Source organism: Carassius gibelio, chromosome A3 (genome assembly GCF_023724105.1).
Source record: "Carassius gibelio isolate Cgi1373 ecotype wild population from Czech Republic chromosome A3, carGib1.2-hapl.c, whole genome shotgun sequence".
Taxonomy (NCBI): Eukaryota; Metazoa; Chordata; class Actinopteri; order Cypriniformes; family Cyprinidae; genus Carassius; species Carassius gibelio.
In genome coordinates, this window is record NC_068373.1 from 4,086,643 (window position 1) to 4,104,849 (window position 18,207).

The following is an 18,207-nucleotide window of genomic DNA, read 5'->3' on the forward strand; positions in this document are numbered from 1 at the left end:
TTTTGGCAATTTTTACTAATTACATAATAATCTTGCAACAAAAAAAAAAAAAAAGAGTAAATGCCCAATCTTTGAATCTTAGGAGGTATGGACCTGTTTAGTGCTTGGATGGGAGACCGCCTCGGAATACCAGTTGCTGTAATATTTTTGGAAATTTGTACTAATTATATAATTATCTTGAAACAAAAAGAGTCAATGCCCAATCTTTGAATCTTAGCAGCTATGGACCTGTTTAGTGTTTGGATGGGAGTGCTCTAATATTATTGGAAATTCATTACTAATTATATAATAATCTTTAAAAAAAAAAAAAAAAAAAAAAAAAAGAGTCAATGCCCGATCTCTTAATCTTAGCAGGTATTGGCCTGGTTAGTGCTTGGATGGGAGACCGCCTGGGAATACCAGGTGCTTTAAGCTTTAGGGTTTTCTTTCCTACTTATATAATGTACCGGCGATTAGATTGGCTGATCTTTAAATAGCTCTCTCTTTGCAGCAGTCTTTGCTTATGGCCATACCACCCTGGCTATGCCAGATCATGTCTGAGCTCGGAAGCTAAGCAGGTTTGGGCCTGGTTAGTAATTGGATGGGAGACCCCCTGGTAATACCATTTGCTCTAAGATTTTTGTAAATTTTTCACAAATTATATAATAATCTTGAAAAAAAAAAGAGTCAATGCCCATTCTTTGAATCTTAGCAGTCATGGACCTGTTTAGTGTCTGGATGGGAGACCGCCTCGGAATACCAGGTGCTCTAATATTATTGGAAATTTATTACTAATTATATAATAATCTTAAAAAAAAAGAGCCAATGCCCGATCTCTTAATCTTAGCAGGTATTGGCCTGGTTAGTGCTTGGATGGGAGACCGCCTCGGAATACCAGGTGCTGTAAGCTTTTGGATTTTCATTCCTACTTATATAATGTATGGGCGATTTGATTGGCTGATCTTTAAATAGTCTTCTCTTTGCAGTATCCTTCGCTTGCGACCGTAACAACCTGGCTATGCCTGATCTCGTCTGCTCTCGGAAGCTAAGCAGGTTTGGTCCTGTATAATGTACCGGCGATTAGATTGGCTGATCTTTAAATAGCTCTCTCTTTGCAGCAGTCTTCGCTTATGGCCATTCCACCCTGGCTATGCCAGATCATGTCTGAGCTCGGAAACTAAGCAGGTTTCGGCCTGGTTAGTAATTGGATGGCAGACCCCCTGGTAATACCAGTTGCTTTAAGATTTTTGGAAATTTTTCACAAATTATATAATAATCTTGCAAGAAAAAAAGAAAGGAGTCAATGCCCCATATCTGAATCTTAGCAGGTATGGGCCTGGTTAGTAATTGGATGGGAGACACCCTGGTAATACCAGTTGCTTTAAGATTTTTGGAAATTTTTCACAAATTATATAATAATCTTGAAAAAAAAAAAAAAGTCAATGCCCGATCTCTGAATAATAGCAGGTTTTGCCTGGTTAGTACTTGGATGGAAGACGGCCGGGAAATACCAGTTGCTGTAATATTTTTGGCAATTTTTACTAATTACATAATAATCTTGCAACAAAAAAAAAAAAAAAAGAGTAAATGCCCAATCTTTGAATCTTAGGAGGTATGGACCTGTTTAGTGCTTGGATGGGAGACCGCCTCGGAATACCAGTTGCTGTAATATTTTTGGAAATTTGTACTAATTATATAATTATCTTGAAACAAAAAGAGTCAATGCCCAATCTTTGAATCTTAGCAGCTATGGACCTGTTTAGTGTTTGGATGGGAGACCGCCTCGGAAAACCAGGTGCTCTAATATTATTGGAAATTCATTACTAATTATATAATAATCTTAAAAAAAAAAAGAGTCAATGCCCGATCTCTTAATCTTAGCAGGTATTGGCCTGGTTAGTGCTTGGATGGGAGACCGCCTGGGAATACCAGGTGCTTTAAGCTTTAGGGTTTTCTTTCCTACTTATATAATGTACCGGCGATTAGATTGACTGATCTTTAAATAGCTCTCTCTTTGCAGCAGTCTTCGCTTATGGCCATACCACCCTGGCTATGCCAGATCATGTCTGAGCTCGGAAGCTAAGCACGTTTGGGCCTGGTTAGTAATTGGATGGGAGACCCCCTGGTAATACCAGTTGATTTAAGATTTTTGTAAATTTTTCACAAATTATATAATAATCTTGAAAAAAAAAAGAGTGAATGCCCATTCTTTGAATCTTAGCAGTCATTGACCTGTGTAGTGTTTGGATGGGAGACCCCCTGGTAATACCAGGTGCTCTAATATTATTGGAAATTTATTACTAATTATATAATAATCTTAAAAAAAAAGAGCCAATGCCCGATCTCTTAATCTTAGCAGGTATTGGCCTGGTTAGTGCTTGGATGGGAGACCGCCTCGGAATACCAGGTGCTGTAAGCTTTTGGATTTTCATTCCTACTTATATAATGTATGGGCGATTTGATTGGCTGATCTTTAAATAGCTCTCTCTTTGCAGCAGTCTTCGCTTATGGCCATTCCACCCTGGCTATGCCAGATCATGTCTGAGCTCAGAAACTAAGCAGGTTTCGGCCTGGTTAGTAATTGGATGGCAGACCCCCTGGTAATACCAGTTGCTTTAAGATTTTTGGAAATTTTTCACAAATTATATAATAATCTTGCAAGAAAAAAAGAAAGGAGTCAATGCCCCATATCTGAATCTTAGCAGGTATGGGCCTGGTTAGTAATTGGATGGGAGACACCCTGGTAATACCAGTTGCTTTAAGATTTTTGGAAATTTTTCACAAATTATATAATAATCTTGAAAAAAAAAAAAAAAGTCAATGCCCGATCTCTGAATAATAGCAGGTTTTGCCTGGTTAGTACTTGGATGGAAGACGGCTGGGAAATACCAGTTGCTGTAATATTTTTGGCAATTTTTACTAATTACATAATAATCTTGCAACAAAAAAAAAAAAAAAGAGTAAATGCCCAATCTTTGAATCTTAGGAGGTATGGACCTGTTTAGTGCTTGGATGGGAGACCGCCTCGGAATACCAGTTGCTGTAATATTTTTGGAAATTTGTACTAATTATATAATTATCTTGAAACAAAAAGAGTCAATGCCCAATCTTTGAATCTTAGCAGCTATGGACCTGTTTAGTGTTTGGATGGGAGACCGCCTCGGAAAACCAGGTGCTCTAATATTATTGGAAATTCATTACTAATTATATAATAATCTTAAAAAAAAAAAGAGTCAATGCCCGATCTCTTAATCTTAGCAGGTATTGGCCTGGTTAGTGCTTGGATGGGAGACCGCCTGGGAATACCAGGTGCTTTAAGCTTTAGGGTTTTCTTTCCTACTTATATAATGTACCGGCGATTAGATTGACTGATCTTTAAATAGCTCTCTCTTTGCAGCAGTCTTCGCTTATGGCCATACCACCCTGGCTATGCCAGATCATGTCTGAGCTCGGAAGCTAAGCACGTTTGGGCCTGGTTAGTAATTGGATGGGAGACCCCCTGGTAATACCAGTTGATTTAAGATTTTTGTAAATTTTTCACAAATTATATAATAATCTTGAAAAAAAAAAGAGTGAATGCCCATTCTTTGAATCTTAGCAGTCATTGACCTGTGTAGTGTTTGGATGGGAGACCCCCTGGTAATACCAGGTGCTCTAATATTATTGGAAATTTATTACTAATTATATAATAATCTTAAAAAAAAAGAGCCAATGCCCGATCTCTTAATCTTAGCAGGTATTGGCCTGGTTAGTGCTTGGATGGGAGACCGCCTCGGAATACCAGGTGCTGTAAGCTTTTGGATTTTCATTCCTACTTATATAATGTATGGGCGATTTGATTGGCTGATCTTTAAATAGCTCTCTCTTTGCAGCAGTCTTCGCTTATGGCCATTCCACCCTGGCTATGCCAGATCATGTCTGAGCTCAGAAACTAAGCAGGTTTCGGCCTGGTTAGTAATTGGATGGCAGACCCCCTGGTAATACCAGTTGCTTTAAGATTTTTGGAAATTTTTCACAAATTATATAATAATCTTGCAAGAAAAAAAGAAAGGAGTCAATGCCCCATATCTGAATCTTAGCAGGTATGGGCCTGGTTAGTAATTGGATGGGAGACACCCTGGTAATACCAGTTGCTTTAAGATTTTTGGAAATTTTTCACAAATTATATAATAATCTTGAAAAAAAAAAAAAAAGTCAATGCCCGATCTCTGAATAATAGCAGGTTTTGCCTGGTTAGTACTTGGATGGAAGACGGCCGGGAAATACCAGTTGCTGTAATATTTTTGGCAATTTTTACTAATTACATAATAATCTTGCAACAAAAAAAAAAAAAAGAGTAAATGCCCAATCTTTGAATCTTAGGAGGTATGGACCTGTTTAGTGCTTGGATGGGAGACCGCCTCGGAATACCAGTTGCTGTAATATTTTTGGAAATTTGTACTAATTATATAATTATCTTGAAACAAAAAGAGTCAATGCCCAATCTTTGAATCTTAGCAGCTATGGACCTGTTTAGTGTTTGGATGGGAGTGCTCTAATATTATTGGAAATTTATTACTAATTATATAATAATCTTTAAAAAAAAAAAAAAAAAAAAAAAAAGAGTCAATGCCCGATCTCTTAATCTTAGCAGGTATTGGCCTGGTTAGTGCTTGGATGGGAGACCGCCTGGGAATACCAGGTGCTTTAAGCTTTAGGGTTTTCTTTCCTACTTATATAATGTACCGGCGATTAGATTGGCTGATCTTTAAATAGCTCTCTCTTTGCAGCAGTCTTTGCTTATGGCCATACCACCCTGGCTATGCCAGATCATGTCTGAGCTCGGAAGCTAAGCAGGTTTGGGCCTGGTTAGTAATTGGATGGGAGACCCCCTGGTAATACCAGTTGCTCTAAGATTTTTGTAAATTTTTCACAAATTATATAATAATCTTGAAAAAAGAAAAGAGTCAATGCCCATTCTTTGAATCTTAGCAGTCATTGACCTGTGTAGTGTTTGGATGGGAGACCCCCTGGTAATACCAGGTGCTCTAATATTATTGGAAATTTATTACTAATTATATAATAATCTTAAAAAAAAAGAGCCAATGCCCGATCTCTTAATCTTAGCAGGTATTGGCCTGGTTAGTGCTTGGATGGGAGACCGCCTCGGAATACCAGGTGCTGTAAGCTTTTGGATTTTCATTCCTACTTATATAATGTATGGGCGATTTGATTGGCTGATCTTTAAATAGTCTTCTCTTTGCAGTATTCTTCGATTGCGACCGTAACAACCTGGCTATGCCTGATCTCGTCTGCTCTCGGAAGCTAAGCAGGTTTGGTCCTGTATAATGTACCGGCGATTAGATTGGCTGATCTTTAAATAGCTCTCTCTTTGCAGCAGTCTTCGCTTATGGCCATTCCACCCTGGCTATGCCAGATCATGTCTGAGCTCGGAAACTAAGCAGGTTTCGGCCTGGTTAGTAATTGGATGGCAGACCCCCTGGTAATACCAGTTGCTTTAAGATTTTTGGAAATTTTTCACAAATTATATAATAATCTTGCAAGAAAAAAAGAAAGGAGTCAATGCCCCATATCTGAATCTTAGCAGGTATGGGCCTGGTTAGTAATTGGATGGGAGACACCCTGGTAATACCAGTTGCTTTAAGATTTTTGGAAATTTTTCACAAATTATATAATAATTTAAAAAAAAAAAAAAAAGTCAATGCCCGATCTCTGAATAATAGCAGGTTTTGCCTGGTTAGTACTTGGATGGAAGACGGCCGGGAAATACCAGTTGCTGTAATATTTTTGGCAATTTTTACTAATTACATAATAATCTTGCAACAACAAAAAAAAAAAAAAGAGTAAATGCCCAATCTTTGAATCTTAGGAGGTATGGACCTGTTTAGTGCTTGGATGGGAGACCGCCTCGGAATACCAGTTGCTGTAATATTTTTGGAAATTTGTACTAATTATATAATTATCTTGAAACAAAAAGAGTCAATGCCCAATCTTTGAATCTTAGCAGCTATGGACCTGTTTAGTGTTTGGATGGGAGACCGCCTCGGAATACCAGGTGCTTTAAGCTTTAGGGTTTTCTTTCCTACTTATATTAGATTGGCTGATCTTTAAATAGCTCTCTCTTTGCAGCAGTCTTCGCTTATGGCCATACCACCCTGTCTATGCCAGATCATGTCTGAGCTCGGAAGCTAAGCAGGTTTTGGCCTGGTTAGTAATTGGATGGGAGACCCCCTGGTAATACCAGTTGCTTTAAGATTTTTGTAAATTTTTCACAAATTATATAATAATCTTGAAAAAAAAAAGAGTCAATGCCCATTCTTTGAATCTTAGCAGTCATGGACCTGTTTAGTGTCTGGATGGGAGACCGCCTCGGAATACCAGGTGCTCTAATATTATTGGAAATTTATTACTAATTATATAATAATCTTAAAAAAAAAAAAAAAAAAAAGAGTCAATGCCCGATCTCTTAATCTTAGCAGGTATTGGCCTGGTTAGTGCTTGGATGGGAGACCGCCTGGGAATACCAGGTGCTTTAAGCTTTAGGGTTTTCTTTCCTACTTATATAATGTACCGGCGATTAGATTGACTGATCTTTAAATAGCTCTCTCTTTGCAGCAGTCTTCGCTTATGGCCATACCACCCTGGCTATGCCAGATCATGTCTGAGCTCGGAAGCTAAGCAGGTTTGGGCCTGGTTAGTAATTGGATGGGAGACCCCCTGGTAATACCAGTTGCTTTAAGATTTTTGTAAATTTTTCACAAATTATATAATAATCTTGAAAAAAAAAAGAGTGAATGCCCATTCTTTGAATCTTAGCAGTCATTGACCTGTGTAGTGTTTGGATGGGAGACCCCCTGGTAATACCAGGTGCTCTAATATTATTGGAAATTTATTACTAATTATATAATAATCTTTAAAAAAAAAAAAAAAAAAAAAAAAGAGTCAATGTCCGATCTCTTAATCTTAGCAGGTATTGGCCTGGTTAGTGCTTGGATGGGAGACCGCCTGGGAATACCAGGTGCTTTAAGCTTTAGGGTTTTCTTTCCTACTTATATAATGTACCGGCGATTAGATTGGCTGATCTTTAAATAGCTCTCTCTTTGCAGCAGTCTTTGCTTATGGCCATACCACCCTGGCTATGCCAGATCATGTCTGAGCTCGGAAGGTAAGCAGGTTTGGGCCTGGTTAGTAATTGGATGGGAGACCCCCTGGTAATACCAGTTGCTCTAAGATTTTTGTAAATTTTTCACAAATTATATAATAATCTTGAAAAAAAAAAGAGTCAATGCTCATTCTTTGAATCTTAGCAGTCATGGACCTGTTTAGTGTCTGGATGGGAGACCGCCTCGGAATACCAGGTGCTCTAATATTATTGGAAATTTATTACTAATTATATAATAATCTTAAAAAAAAAAAAAAAAAAAAAAAAGAGTCAATGCCCGATCTCTTAATCTTAGCAGGTATTGGCCTGGTTAGTGCTTGGATGGGAGACCGCCTGGGAATAACAGGTGCTTTAAGCTTTAGGGTTTTCTTTCCTACTTATATAATGTACCGGCGATTAGATTGACTGATCTTTAAATAGCTCTCTCTTTGCAGCAGTCTTCGCTTATGGCCATACCACCCTGGCTATGCCAGATCATGTCTGAGCTCGGAAGCTAAGCAGGTTTGGGCCTGGTTAGTAATTGGATGGGAGACCCCCTGGTAATACCAGTTGCTTTAAGATTTTTGTAAATTTTTCACAAATTATATAATAATCTTGAAAAAAAAAAGAGTGAATGCCCATTCTTTGAATCTTAGCAGTCATTGACCTGTGTAGTGTTTGGATGGGAGACCCCCTGGTAATACCAGGTGCTCTAATATTATTGGAAATGTATTACTAATTATATAATAATCTTAAAAAAAAAGAGCCAATGCCCGATCTCTTAATCTTAGCAGGTATTGGCCTGGTTAGTGCTTGGATGGGAGACCGCCTCGGAATACCAGGTGCTGTAAGCTTTTGGATTTTCATTCCTACTTATATAATGTATGGGCGATTTGATTGGCTGATCTTTAAATAGTCTTCTCTTTGCAGTATCCTTCGCTTGCGACCGTAACAACCTGGCTATGCCTGATCTCGTCTGCTCTCGGAAGCTAAGCAGGTTTGGTCCTGTATAATGTACCGGCGATTAGATTGGCTGATCTTTAAATAGCTCTCTCTTTGCAGCAGTCTTCGCTTATGGCCATTCCACCCTGGCTATGCCAGATCATGTCTGAGCTCGGAAACTAAGCAGGTTTCGGCCTGGTTAGTAATTGGATGGCAGACCCCCTGGTAATACCAGTTGCTTTAAGATTTTTGGAAATTTTTCACAAATTATATAATAATCTTGCAAGAAAGAAAGAAAGGAGTCAATGCCCCATATCTGAATCTTAGCAGGTATGGGCCTGGTTAGTAATTGGATGGGAGACACCCTGGTAATACCAGTTGCTTTAAGATTTTTGGAAATTTTTCACAAATTATATAATAATCTTGAAAAAAAAAAAAAAGTCAATGCCCGATCTCTGAATAATAGCAGGTTTTGCCTGGTTAGTACTTGGATGGAAGACGGCCGGGAAATACCAGTTGCTGTAATATTTTTGGCAATTTTTACTAATTACATAATAATCTTGCAACAAAAAAAAAAAAAAAGAGTAAATGCCCAATCTTTGAATCTTAGGAGGTATGGACCTGTTTAGTGCTTGGATGGGAGACCGCCTCGGAATACCAGTTGCTGTAATATTTTTGGAAATTTGTACTAATTATATAATTATCTTGAAACAAAAAGAGTCAATGCCCAATCTTTGAATCTTAGCAGCTATGGACCTGTTTAGTGTTTGGATGGGAGACCGCCTCGGAAAACCAGGTGCTCTAATATTATTGGAAATTCATTACTAATTATATAATAATCTTAAAAAAAAAAAGAGTCAATGCCCGATCTCTTAATCTTAGCAGGTATTGGCCTGGTTAGTGCTTGGATGGGAGACCGCCTGGGAATACCAGGTGCTTTAAGCTTTAGGGTTTTCTTTCCTACTTATATAATGTACCGGCGATTAGATTGACTGATCTTTAAATAGCTCTCTCTTTGCAGCAGTCTTCGCTTATGGCCATACCACCCTGGCTATGCCAGATCATGTCTGAGCTCGGAAGCTAAGCACGTTTGGGACTGGTTAGTAATTGGATGGGAGACCCCCTGGTAATACCAGTTGATTTAAGATTTTTGTAAATTTTTCACAAATTATATAATAATCTTGAAAAAAAAAAGAGTGAATGCCCATTCTTTGAATCTTAGCAGTCATTGACCTGTGTAGTGTTTGGATGGGAGACCCCCTGGTAATACCAGGTGCTCTAATATTATTGGAAATTTATTACTAATTATATAATAATCTTAAAAAAAAAAGAGCCAATGCCCGATCTCTTAATCTTAGCAGGTATTGGCCTGGTTAGTGCTTGGATGGGAGACCGCCTCGGAATACCAGGTGCTGTAAGCTTTTGGATTTTCATTCCTACTTATATAATGTATGGGCGATTTGATTGGCTGATCTTTAAATAGCTCTCCCTTTGCAGCAGTCTTCGCTTATGGCCATTCCACCCTGGCTATGCCAGATCATGTCTGAGCTCGGAAACTAAGCAGGTTTCGGCCTGGTTAGTAATTGGATGGCAGACCCCCTGGTAATACCAGTTGCTTTAAGATTTTTGGAAATTTTTCACAAATTATATAATAATCTTGCAAGAAAAAAAGAAAGGAGTCAATGCCCCATATCTGAATCTTAGCAGGTATGGGCCTGGTTAGTAATTGGATGGGAGACACCCTGGTAATACCAGTTGCTTTAAGATTTTTGGAAATTTTTCACAAATTATATAATAATCTTGAAAAAAAAAAAAAAGTCAATGCCCGATCTCTGAATAATAGCAGGTTTTGCCTGGTTAGTACTTGGATGGAAGACGGCCGGGAAATACCAGTTGCTGTAATATTTTTGGCAATTTTTACTAATTACATAATAATCTTGCAACAAAAAAAAAAAAAAAGAGTAAATGCCCAATCTTTGAATCTTAGGAGGTATGGACCTGTTTAGTGCTTGGATGGGAGACCGCCTCGGAATACCAGTTGCTGTAATATTTTTGGAAATTTGTACTAATTATATAATTATCTTGAAACAAAAAGAGTCAATGCCCAATCTTTGAATCTTAGCAGCTATGGACCTGTTTAGTGTTTGGATGGGAGTGCTCTAATATTATTGGAAATTCATTACTAATTATATAATAATCTTTAAAAAAAAAAAAAAAAAAAAAAAAAAGAGTCAATGCCCGATCTCTTAATCTTAGCAGGTATTGGCCTGGTTAGTGCTTGGATGGGAGACCGCCTGGGAATACCAGGTGCTTTAAGCTTTAGGGTTTTCTTTCCTACTTATATAATGTACCGGCGATTAGATTGGCTGATCTTTAAATAGCTCTCTCTTTGCAGCAGTCTTTGCTTATGGCCATACCACCCTGGCTATGCCAGATCATGTCTGAGCTCGGAAGCTAAGCAGGTTTGGGCCTGGTTAGTAATTGGATGGGAGACCCCCTGGTAATACCATTTGCTCTAAGATTTTTGTAAATTTTTCACAAATTATATAATAATCTTGAAAAAAAAAAGAGTCAATGCCCATTCTTTGAATCTTAGCAGTCATGGACCTGTTTAGTGTCTGGATGGGAGACCGCCTCGGAATACCAGGTGCTCTAATATTATTGGAAATTTATTACTAATTATATAATAATCTTAAAAAAAAAGAGCCAATGCCCGATCTCTTAATCTTAGCAGGTATTGGCCTGGTTAGTGCTTGGATGGGAGACCGCCTCGGAATACCAGGTGCTGTAAGCTTTTGGATTTTCATTCCTACTTATATAATGTATGGGCGATTTGATTGGCTGATCTTTAAATAGTCTTCTCTTTGCAGTATCCTTCGCTTGCGACCGTAACAACCTGGCTATGCCTGATCTCGTCTGCTCTCGGAAGCTAAGCAGGTTTGGTCCTGTATAATGTACCGGCGATTAGATTGGCTGATCTTTAAATAGCTCTCTCTTTGCAGCAGTCTTCGCTTATGGCCATTCCACCCTGGCTATGCCAGATCATGTCTGAGCTCGGAAACTAAGCAGGTTTCGGCCTGGTTAGTAATTGGATGGCAGACCCCCTGGTAATACCAGTTGCTTTAAGATTTTTGGAAATTTTTCACAAATTATATAATAATCTTGCAAGAAAAAAAGAAAGGAGTCAATGCCCCATATCTGAATCTTAGCAGGTATGGGCCTGGTTAGTAATTGGATGGGAGACACCCTGGTAATACCAGTTGCTTTAAGATTTTTGGAAATTTTTCACAAATTATATAATAATCTTGAAAAAAAAAAAAAAGTCAATGCCCGATCTCTGAATAATAGCAGGTTTTGCCTGGTTAGTACTTGGATGGAAGACGGCCGGGAAATACCAGTTGCTGTAATATTTTTGGCAATTTTTACTAATTACATAATAATCTTGCAACAAAAAAAAAAAAAAAAGAGTAAATGCCCAATCTTTGAATCTTAGGAGGTATGGACCTGTTTAGTGCTTGGATGGGAGACCGCCTCGGAATACCAGTTGCTGTAATATTTTTGGAAATTTGTACTAATTATATAATTATCTTGAAACAAAAAGAGTCAATGCCCAATCTTTGAATCTTAGCAGCTATGGACCTGTTTAGTGTTTGGATGGGAGACCGCCTCGGAAAACCAGGTGCTCTAATATTATTGGAAATTCATTACTAATTATATAATAATCTTAAAAAAAAAAAGAGTCAATGCCCGATCTCTTAATCTTAGCAGGTATTGGCCTGGTTAGTGCTTGGATGGGAGACCGCCTGGGAATACCAGGTGCTTTAAGCTTTAGGGTTTTCTTTCCTACTTATATAATGTACCGGCGATTAGATTGACTGATCTTTAAATAGCTCTCTCTTTGCAGCAGTCTTCGCTTATGGCCATACCACCCTGGCTATGCCAGATCATGTCTGAGCTCGGAAGCTAAGCACGTTTGGGCCTGGTTAGTAATTGGATGGGAGACCCCCTGGTAATACCAGTTGATTTAAGATTTTTGTAAATTTTTCACAAATTATATAATAATCTTGAAAAAAAAAAGAGTGAATGCCCATTCTTTGAATCTTAGCAGTCATTGACCTGTGTAGTGTTTGGATGGGAGACCCCCTGGTAATACCAGGTGCTCTAATATTATTGGAAATTTATTACTAATTATATAATAATCTTAAAAAAAAAGAGCCAATGCCCGATCTCTTAATCTTAGCAGGTATTGGCCTGGTTAGTGCTTGGATGGGAGACCGCCTCGGAATACCAGGTGCTGTAAGCTTTTGGATTTTCATTCCTACTTATATAATGTATGGGCGATTTGATTGGCTGATCTTTAAATAGCTCTCTCTTTGCAGCAGTCTTCGCTTATGGCCATTCCACCCTGGCTATGCCAGATCATGTCTGAGCTCAGAAACTAAGCAGGTTTCGGCCTGGTTAGTAATTGGATGGCAGACCCCCTGGTAATACCAGTTGCTTTAAGATTTTTGGAAATTTTTCACAAATTATATAATAATCTTGCAAGAAAAAAAGAAAGGAGTCAATGCCCCATATCTGAATCTTAGCAGGTATGGGCCTGGTTAGTAATTGGATGGGAGACACCCTGGTAATACCAGTTGCTTTAAGATTTTTGGAAATTTTTCACAAATTATATAATAATCTTGAAAAAAAAAAAAAAAGTCAATGCCCGATCTCTGAATAATAGCAGGTTTTGCCTGGTTAGTACTTGGATGGAAGACGGCTGGGAAATACCAGTTGCTGTAATATTTTTGGCAATTTTTACTAATTACATAATAATCTTGCAACAAAAAAAAAAAAAAGAGTAAATGCCCAATCTTTGAATCTTAGGAGGTATGGACCTGTTTAGTGCTTGGATGGGAGACCGCCTCGGAATACCAGTTGCTGTAATATTTTTGGAAATTTGTACTAATTATATAATTATCTTGAAACAAAAAGAGTCAATGCCCAATCTTTGAATCTTAGCAGCTATGGACCTGTTTAGTGTTTGGATGGGAGACCGCCTCGGAAAACCAGGTGCTCTAATATTATTGGAAATTCATTACTAATTATATAATAATCTTAAAAAAAAAAAGAGTCAATGCCCGATCTCTTAATCTTAGCAGGTATTGGCCTGGTTAGTGCTTGGATGGGAGACCGCCTGGGAATACCAGGTGCTTTAAGCTTTAGGGTTTTCTTTCCTACTTATATAATGTACCGGCGATTAGATTGACTGATCTTTAAATAGCTCTCTCTTTGCAGCAGTCTTCGCTTATGGCCATACCACCCTGGCTATGCCAGATCATGTCTGAGCTCGGAAGCTAAGCACGTTTGGGACTGGTTAGTAATTGGATGGGAGACCCCCTGGTAATACCAGTTGATTTAAGATTTTTGTAAATTTTTCACAAATTATATAATAATCTTGAAAAAAAAAAGAGTGAATGCCCATTCTTTGAATCTTAGCAGTCATTGACCTGTGTAGTGTTTGGATGGGAGACCCCCTGGTAATACCAGGTGCTCTAATATTATTGGAAATTTATTACTAATTATATAATAATCTTAAAAAAAAAGAGCCAATGCCCGATCTCTTAATCTTAGCAGGTATTGGCCTGGTTAGTGCTTGGATGGGAGACCGCCTCGGAATACCAGGTGCTGTAAGCTTTTGGATTTTCATTCCTACTTATATAATGTATGGGCGATTTGATTGGCTGATCTTTAAATAGCTCTCTCTTTGCAGCAGTCTTCGCTTATGGCCATTCCACCCTGGCTATGCCAGATCATGTCTGAGCTCGGAAACTAAGCAGGTTTCGGCCTGGTTAGTAATTGGATGGCAGACCCCCTGGTAATACCAGTTGCTTTAAGATTTTTGGAAATTTTTCACAAATTATATAATAATCTTGCAAGAAAAAAAGAAAGGAGTCAATGCCCCATATCTGAATCTTAGCAGGTATGGGCCTGGTTAGTAATTGGATGGGAGACACCCTGGTAATACCAGTTGCTTTAAGATTTTTGGAAATTTTTCACAAATTATATAATAATCTTGAAAAAAAAAAAAAAAGTCAATGCCCGATCTCTGAATAATAGCAGGTTTTGCCTGGTTAGTACTTGGATGGAAGACGGCCGGGAAATACCAGTTGCTGTAATATTTTTGGCAATTTTTACTAATTACATAATAATCTTGCAAAAAAAAAAAAAAAAAGAGTAAATGCCCAATCTTTGAATCTTAGGAGGTATGGACCTGTTTAGTGCTTGGATGGGAGACCGCCTCGGAATACCAGTTGCTGTAATATTTTTGGAAATTTGTACTAATTATATAATTATCTTGAAACAAAAAGAGTCAATGCCCAATCTTTGAATCTTAGCAGCTATGGACCTGTTTAGTGTTTGGATGGGAGTGCTCTAATATTATTGGAAATTCATTACTAATTATATAATAATCTTTAAAAAAAAAAAAAAAAAAAAAAAAAAGAGTCAATGCCCGATCTCTTAATCTTAGCAGGTATTGGCCTGGTTAGTGCTTGGATGGGAGACCGCCTGGGAATACCAGGTGCTTTAAGCTTTAGGGTTTTCTTTCCTACTTATATAATGTACCGGCGATTAGATTGGCTGATCTTTAAATAGCTCTCTCTTTGCAGCAGTCTTTGCTTATGGCCATACCACCCTGGCTATGCCAGATCATGTCTGAGCTCGGAAGCTAAGCAGGTTTGGGCCTGGTTAGTAATTGGATGGGAGACCCCCTGGTAATACCATTTGCTCTAAGATTTTTGTAAATTTTTCACAAATTATATAATAATCTTGAAAAAAAAAAGAGTCAATGCCCATTCTTTGAATCTTAGCAGTCATGGACCTGTTTAGTGTCTGGATGGGAGACCGCCTCGGAATACCAGGTGCTCTAATATTATTGGAAATTTATTACTAATTATATAATAATCTTAAAAAAAAAGAGCCAATGCCCGATCTCTTAATCTTAGCAGGTATTGGCCTGGTTAGTGCTTGGATGGGAGACCGCCTCGGAATACCAGGTGCTGTAAGCTTTTGGATTTTCATTCCTACTTATATAATGTATGGGCGATTTGATTGGCTGATCTTTAAATAGTCTTCTCTTTGCAGTATCCTTCGCTTGCGACCGTAACAACCTGGCTATGCCTGATCTCGTCTGCTCTCGGAAGCTAAGCAGGTTTGGTCCTGTATAATGTACCGGCGATTAGATTGGCTGATCTTTAAATAGCTCTCTCTTTGCAGCAGTCTTCGCTTATGGCCATTCCACCCTGGCTATGCCAGATCATGTCTGAGCTCGGAAACTAAGCAGGTTTCGGCCTGGTTAGTAATTGGATGGCAGACCCCCTGGTAATACCAGTTGCTTTAAGATTTTTGGAAATTTTTCACAAATTATATAATAATCTTGCAAGAAAAAAAGAAAGGAGTCAATGCCCCATATCTGAATCTTAGCAGGTATGGGCCTGGTTAGTAATTGGATGGGAGACACCCTGGTAATACCAGTTGCTTTAAGATTTTTGGAAATTGTTCACAAATTATATAATAATCTTGAAAAAAAAAAAAAAGTCAATGCCCGATCTCTGAATAATAGCAGGTTTTGCCTGGTTAGTACTTGGATGGAAGACGGCCGGGAAATACCAGTTGCTGTAATATTTTTGGCAATTTTTACTAATTACATAATAATCTTGCAACAAAAAAAAAAAAAAAAGAGTAAATGCCCAATCTTTGAATCTTAGGAGGTATGGACCTGTTTAGTGCTTGGATGGGAGACCGCCTCGGAATACCAGTTGCTGTAATATTTTTGGAAATTTGTACTAATTATATAATTATCTTGAAACAAAAAGAGTCAATGCCCAATCTTTGAATCTTAGCAGCTATGGACCTGTTTAGTGTTTGGATGGGAGACCGCCTCGGAAAACCAGGTGCTCTAATATTATTGGAAATTCATTACTAATTATATAATAATCTTAAAAAAAAAAAGAGTCAATGCCCGATCTCTTAATCTTAGCAGGTATTGGCCTGGTTAGTGCTTGGATGGGAGACCGCCTGGGAATACCAGGTGCTTTAAGCTTTAGGGTTTTCTTTCCTACTTATATAATGTACCGGCGATTAGATTGACTGATCTTTAAATAGCTCTCTCTTTGCAGCAGTCTTCGCTTATGGCCATACCACCCTGGCTATGCCAGATCATGTCTGAGCTCGGAAGCTAAGCACGTTTGGGCCTGGTTAGTAATTGGATGGGAGACCCCCTGGTAATACCAGTTGATTTAAGATTTTTGTAAATTTTTCACAAATTATATAATAATCTTGAAAAAAAAAAGAGTGAATGCCCATTCTTTGAATCTTAGCAGTCATTGACCTGTGTAGTGTTTGGATGGGAGACCCCCTGGTAATACCAGGTGCTCTAATATTATTGGAAATTTATTACTAATTATATAATAATCTTAAAAAAAAAGAGCCAATGCCCGATCTCTTAATCTTAGCAGGTATTGGCCTGGTTAGTGCTTGGATGGGAGACCGCCTCGGAATACCAGGTGCTGTAAGCTTTTGGATTTTCATTCCTACTTATATAATGTATGGGCGATTTGATTGGCTGATCTTTAAATAGCTCTCTCTTTGCAGCAGTCTTCGCTTATGGCCATTCCACCCTGGCTATGCCAGATCATGTCTGAGCTCAGAAACTAAGCAGGTTTCGGCCTGGTTAGTAATTGGATGGCAGACCCCCTGGTAATACCAGTTGCTTTAAGATTTTTGGAAATTTTTCACAAATTATATAATAATCTTGCAAGAAAAAAAGAAAGGAGTCAATGCCCCATATCTGAATCTTAGCAGGTATGGGCCTGGTTAGTAATTGGATGGGAGACACCCTGGTAATACCAGTTGCTTTAAGATTTTTGGAAATTTTTCACAAATTATATAATAATCTTGAAAAAAAAAAAAAAAGTCAATGCCCGATCTCTGAATAATAGCAGGTTTTGCCTGGTTAGTACTTGGATGGAAGACGGCCGGGAAATACCAGTTGCTGTAATATTTTTGGCAATTTTTACTAATTACATAATAATCTTGCAACAAAAAAAAAAAAAAAGAGTAAATGCCCAATCTTTGAATCTTAGGAGGTATGGACCTGTTTAGTGCTTGGATGGGAGACCGCCTCGGAATACCAGTTGCTGTAATATTTTTGGAAATTTGTACTAATTATATAATTATCTTGAAACAAAAAGAGTCAATGCCCAATCTTTGAATCTTAGCAGCTATGGACCTGTTTAGTGTTTGGATGGGAGTGCTCTAATATTATTGGAAATTTATTACTAATTATATAATAATCTTTAAAAAAAAAAAAAAAAAAAAAAAAAGAGTCAATGCCCGATCTCTTAATCTTAGCAGGTATTGGCCTGGTTAGTGCTTGGATGGGAGACCGCCTGGGAATACCAGGTGCTTTAAGCTTTAGGGTTTTCTTTCCTACTTATATAATGTACCGGCGATTAGATTGGCTGATCTTTAAATAGCTCTCTCTTTGCAGCAGTCTTTGCTTATGGCCATACCACCCTGGCTATGCCAGATCATGTCTGAGCTCGGAAGCTAAGCAGGTTTGGGCCTGGTTAGTAATTGGATGGGAGACCCCCTGGTAATACCAGTTGCTCTAAGATTTTTGTAAATTTTTCACAAATTATATAATAATCTTGAAAAAAGAAAAGAGTCAATGCCCATTCTTTGAATCTTAGCAGTCATTGACCTGTGTAGTGTTTGGATGGGAGACCCCCTGGTAATACCAGGTGCTCTAATATTATTGGAAATTTATTACTAATTATATAATAATCTTAAAAAAAAAGAGCCAATGCCCGATCTCTTAATCTTAGCAGGTATTGGCCTGGTTAGTGCTTGGATGGGAGACCGCCTCGGAATACCAGGTGCTGTAAGCTTTTGGATTTTCATTCCTACTTATATAATGTATGGGCGATTTGATTGGCTGATCTTTAAATAGTCTTCTCTTTGCAGTATTCTTCGATTGCGACCGTAACAACCTGGCTATGCCTGATCTCGTCTGCTCTCGGAAGCTAAGCAGGTTTGGTCCTGTATAATGTACCGGCGATTAGATTGGCTGATCTTTAAATAGCTCTCTCTTTGCAGCA

General features: G+C 38.2%; 11 pseudogenes; all 11 read left to right on the forward strand.

Moving 5' to 3' along the window:
• Nucleotides 1-498: 498 nt before the first annotated feature.
• On the forward strand, nt 499-617 carry LOC127963354 (uncharacterized; annotated as a pseudogene).
• Nucleotides 618-4,756: 4,139 nt separating this feature from the next.
• Nucleotides 4,757-4,875, forward strand: LOC127959607 (uncharacterized; annotated as a pseudogene).
• A 1,241-nt stretch (nt 4,876-6,116) lies between these two features.
• LOC127964072 (uncharacterized) lies at nt 6,117-6,235 on the forward strand (annotated as a pseudogene).
• A 367-nt stretch (nt 6,236-6,602) lies between these two features.
• On the forward strand, nt 6,603-6,721 carry LOC127957501 (uncharacterized; annotated as a pseudogene).
• Nucleotides 6,722-7,093: 372 nt separating this feature from the next.
• Nucleotides 7,094-7,212, forward strand: LOC127962190 (uncharacterized; annotated as a pseudogene).
• A 371-nt stretch (nt 7,213-7,583) lies between these two features.
• Nucleotides 7,584-7,702, forward strand: LOC127957506 (uncharacterized; annotated as a pseudogene).
• Nucleotides 7,703-9,091: 1,389 nt separating this feature from the next.
• LOC127963012 (uncharacterized) lies at nt 9,092-9,210 on the forward strand (annotated as a pseudogene).
• A 1,255-nt stretch (nt 9,211-10,465) lies between these two features.
• LOC127963355 (uncharacterized) lies at nt 10,466-10,584 on the forward strand (annotated as a pseudogene).
• A 2,766-nt stretch (nt 10,585-13,350) lies between these two features.
• LOC127963017 (uncharacterized) lies at nt 13,351-13,469 on the forward strand (annotated as a pseudogene).
• Nucleotides 13,470-14,723: 1,254 nt separating this feature from the next.
• Nucleotides 14,724-14,842, forward strand: LOC127963357 (uncharacterized; annotated as a pseudogene).
• A 2,763-nt stretch (nt 14,843-17,605) lies between these two features.
• On the forward strand, nt 17,606-17,724 carry LOC127959614 (uncharacterized; annotated as a pseudogene).
• The last annotated feature ends 483 nt before the right edge of the window (nt 17,725-18,207 follow it).